Below are 4,308 nucleotides of genomic sequence, written 5' to 3'. Positions count from 1 at the left end.
AGATTGTTTATCTCTTCATATCTTCTAAGAATGAAAGAGGTAAAAAAATTCCTTAGCTTTTTCATTTTCATCACCGTAATTACTCTACAGTCCAAGCAAGATTTTTTCTTTAAAGGCAACCGCAAAGATTCTGAATTTGTGAATAATTTCCAGCATTATCTGGTATTTTGGGGGCATAATACACACATATTCATAGCCCCTCATGTCTTATCCACTTACTGAGTAGGAGGCAATTGTAAAATGGGAGTTGTTGATTGTCATCGAGTTGAGCATGACTCATGGTAACCCTATGAACAAAAGGCCTGAAGCCTTTCTATAACTACCCTCATTTCTCCAAGTCCATAGAGTTTCCAGAGGCATGTGGTTTAGAAAGTGGATGTCACTCCTGCTTCCAAACCTGTCTTAAACTGGGAGCTCCATCAAACACTATCCACCCTGAGCAGCCATTATGGCATTTGACCCCTCAACGGCACAAAGATCAGCATCACAGCAAACCCAGATTACCTCAGTGCGGCAAATTGACAGAGGAGTGCTGCACCACTTAGAAGAATGTTCCTCCAAAAATAACACTAGACCCTCGGGCTCAACCAAGTTTTAAATACAAGGGAGATATGTATGTATGTATGTATGTGTATATGTACACACACACACACACACACACACACACACACACACACACAAGGCCTGAAGCCTTTCTGTAACTATCATCATTTCTCCAAGTTCATAGGGTTTCCAGAAGCATGTGAGAGTACATGAAGAAATTATTTGAGATGGGAGCTCCTACCATGCAGCACTAAAATATCTGTACGCACTCTATTTATATCAGCTTCCAGTTCTCTAAATTTCCCCTCAGCCAGGTATCTATCCCTTTATTAAAAAGTAGAGATAACATTTAAGTAAGCAGATATCCCAAGAATCTTAATTTATACTGATTTATCTTAATACATATAGTAGAAACAGAAGATATAATATTGAAGAAGTAAAAAGCAGTCAGCAGCTAGATTTTCACATGATTTAATAGATGAATATTATAACAATATGGGCCCATTTCCTTAAGTATAAAATAACAATCCTTCATTAAGCAAGCCTCTAGTTTTAAAATTTTGGTAATGTTCTAATTTCCTCCCCAATAGTTGTATATCAAAATTACCAAACTTTTATAGAAGATTTGATTTGAAAGTAGGCAATAATCATGGGTATCAAAAATAAGTGAAAGAAACTTGTTACATCCACTTAGAAAGAAGGACTGGAATTTTTATAAAGGTAGAGATGCATGGATACCAGATTAAACCCCTCCTTTTTTTAGCAGGAAGGGCTCATTTGTTATAAAACTTAACAAACAAATTAGATGACTTTGTTTCAGAGAGTAACCTATGGGTCAGAATGAATCAGACTGCTTTGAACATCTTTGTCTTTTTAAGGAGCTCAGTGTTGTTAGGTGCTTTCAAGTCAAGTACAACTCAAAAATCCTGTGAACAAGAGATCTAAATCCTATCCTATCCTGTGCCATGCTCACAATCTAGAACACATTTGAGCCCATTCCTGCAATCATTGTGTCAATACACCTGGTTGAGGGTCTTCCTCACCTTCACTGTCCCCCATCTTTCCAAGCATGTCTTTCTCCAAAGAATAACCTTTCCTAACAACATGCCCAAAGTGTGCAAGACAAATTTTCTCCATCTTTGCCTCCAAGGAGCATTCTGACTACACCTCCATGACATATCTATTTGTGTTTTTGGCAGTTCATGGTATATTCTGTACTCTTCTCCAACACCACAGCTCAAAGGTATAAATTCTTCTGTCATTCTTATTCATTGTTCCACTCTCAGAAGCACAGTAAGTAATTGAAAAGGCCATGGCCTGAAACAAACACACTTTAATTCTCAAACTGACATCATTGCTCCTGTATAATATGCAGAAGTCCTTGAGTGCAGACTTTTCAAGTGTGATACGTCTTCTGATCTTTTGAGTGCTGGTACCAAGTGTATTGTTTGTGGACCAAGTAAGATGAAGTCGTTGACAGTTTGAATCATTTCTCTGTCCATCATGATGTTGCCTATCAGTCAAGTGGTGAGAATTTTTAAATTTTTTTATGTTGAGATGCAACCCATATTGAAAGCTGCAGTGTCTAACCTTCTACAGAAAGCACTTCTTTTCCTCACTCTCAGCAGGTAAGGATGTGTCATCTGCATAAGAAAGGTTATTGTTGTTGTTGTTGTTATGTGCCATCGAGTCGCTTGCGACTCATAGCGACCCTGTGTACAACATCCCTAAACTGTGCTCTGTCCTGTGCCAATAGCACCATCTCTGACACACCCATCCCGATTATCCCAGTTACTGCATCAATCCACCTCATAGGGGGCCTTCCACTTCTATCCTTCTTAGTCATTGTCCAACTCTCTGATGCATAACAAGTGATAGCAAAGACCATGGCCTGTATCAGACACACCTTAGTCTCCAAAGAGACACCATTGCTCTTCAGTACTTTGGAGAGTCTGAAGCTGATGTATTTGGAATCACAGAAGCCAAGGAAGCTTCAGATATAAGCTGTCAGAAGGTTATTGATGAGTCATCCTCTAATCCTTATGACAAATTCCTAGAATCCAGCTTCTTGAATAATATGCTCAGCATACAGCATACAGATTGAATAGGTATAATGAATGGATACAACTCTGACAAATACTTTTCTTAATTTCAAACCATTTAGTGTTCCCTTGCTCTGTTCATACAATAGCTTCTTGGTCTAGGTCTAGGTTTCACACCAGCATAATTATGTGTTCTGGGATTCCCATTCCATAAAGAATAGCCTTATGACATCTTTTCAGGAATGTAGTAAGGAGCAAAATATTTGTAAATTTGAAAAATTAAGTATCTTATTACCCATTATGTTGTTGATGTGCATGTTAGAGTCAGAAATGACCTATAGCTGACCATCCACTGAATTTTTTTAATGCCTGTAATTAACCAAGTCATTTTTTGATTTTGATGTCTTTGGGTTGTGATGTTGAAGAAGAGTACTTAATATCCCACGGAATACTAAAAGAACAAATAGATATATCTGTTTAAGAAAGAGATCTGTTCTTCCCCCTCCCCTCACCGCCCCTGCTCCCTCACCCGTTTTCTCTGTTCCACTCTATTTTGGAAAGATGTCGGATATGGCAGTAGCTGTCACTCGGAACCTTAACTCGAAGCCTCAGGACCTGACCGATGCTTATGGGCCACCAAGTAACTTCCTGGAGATCGACATCTTTAATCCACAGACTGTGGGCGTGGGCCGCGTGCGCTTCACCACCTATAAGGTTCAGATGAGGACAAAGCTATCTTTAAATTGAAGGAATCCTGTGTACGGCGGCGCTACAGTGATTTTGAATGGCTGAAAAATGAACTGGAGCGAGATAGTAAGATTGTAGTTCCACCACTACCAGGGAAAGCATTGAAGCGGCAACTTCCTTTCCGAGGAGACGAAGGGATCTTTGGGGAGTCCTTCATTAAAGAAAGGAGGCAGGACCTTGAACAGTTTATAAATAATATTGCTGGGCACCCACTAGCTCAGAACGAATGCTGCCTACACATGTTCCTGCAGGAGGAGGCCATTGACAGGAGTTATGTCCCTGGAAAGCAGTGAATAAGAGTTCCAGTCTTTCCACACCCTGCCAGCATTTGTTGCTGGAGTTACCAGAGAAGACCTTCAGATGGCAAGCAAGCACATGAAGAAATGCTCAAAATCCCTAGCTATCAGAGAGATGCAAATCAAAATAAGTATCTTCTTTTTCTAAAACTTTTATTGATTTGTTATTGCTGTGTAATATAGAGTCAGAGCCAACCCATAACTGACCCTGCAGGTTTTCAGAGGCAGATTGCCCATCCTTCTCCTGTGGAGCAGTTGGTGGCCTTGAAGGATTGCAGCACAGCTTCTTGCTACTAGGCCACCAGAGCTCCCATATATTGGTTTGTGTACAAAATGAAACATAATGTATACAAATTTTATATTGTTTTGTGTAATAATAAAATTTTTAAAAATTCTTTAAAAAAAGAAACAGATCTGTTGTTCATAGGATTGTTGTGAGTCATACTTGACTTGATGGCACCTAACAAAAACAATTGTTGTTGTTATGTGCCGTCGAGTCGCTTGCAACTCATAGCGACCCTATGTACAACAGCCTGTGCCAATCTCACTGCCTCTAAAGAGCTTTACAGCTTCACTCTCTCCAAGGCATACTTTGTTCACTTGGCCATCCATGGGATGTTCTTTGCTCTTCTCCAACATCACAGCTCAAAGGCATCAATTCTTTCACAATCAACACTCTT

At 39.6% G+C, this 4,308-nt stretch overlaps 1 pseudogene; it reads left to right on the top strand.

Moving 5' to 3' along the window:
• The first annotated feature begins 3,146 nt into the window (after positions 1-3,146).
• Positions 3,147-3,625, top strand: LOC102868359 (annotated as a pseudogene).
• Positions 3,626-4,308: the final 683 nt, after the last annotated feature.

The sequence above is a fragment of the Elephantulus edwardii genome, unplaced genomic scaffold (assembly GCF_000299155.1).
Source record: "Elephantulus edwardii isolate Elephantulus edwardi_28Jun2011 unplaced genomic scaffold, EleEdw1.0 scaffold00343, whole genome shotgun sequence".
NCBI lineage: Eukaryota > Metazoa > Chordata > Mammalia > Macroscelidea > Macroscelididae > Elephantulus > Elephantulus edwardii.
The sequence above is the reverse complement of the archived record's forward strand: the minus strand, read 5'-3'. Positions and strand labels throughout refer to the sequence as shown.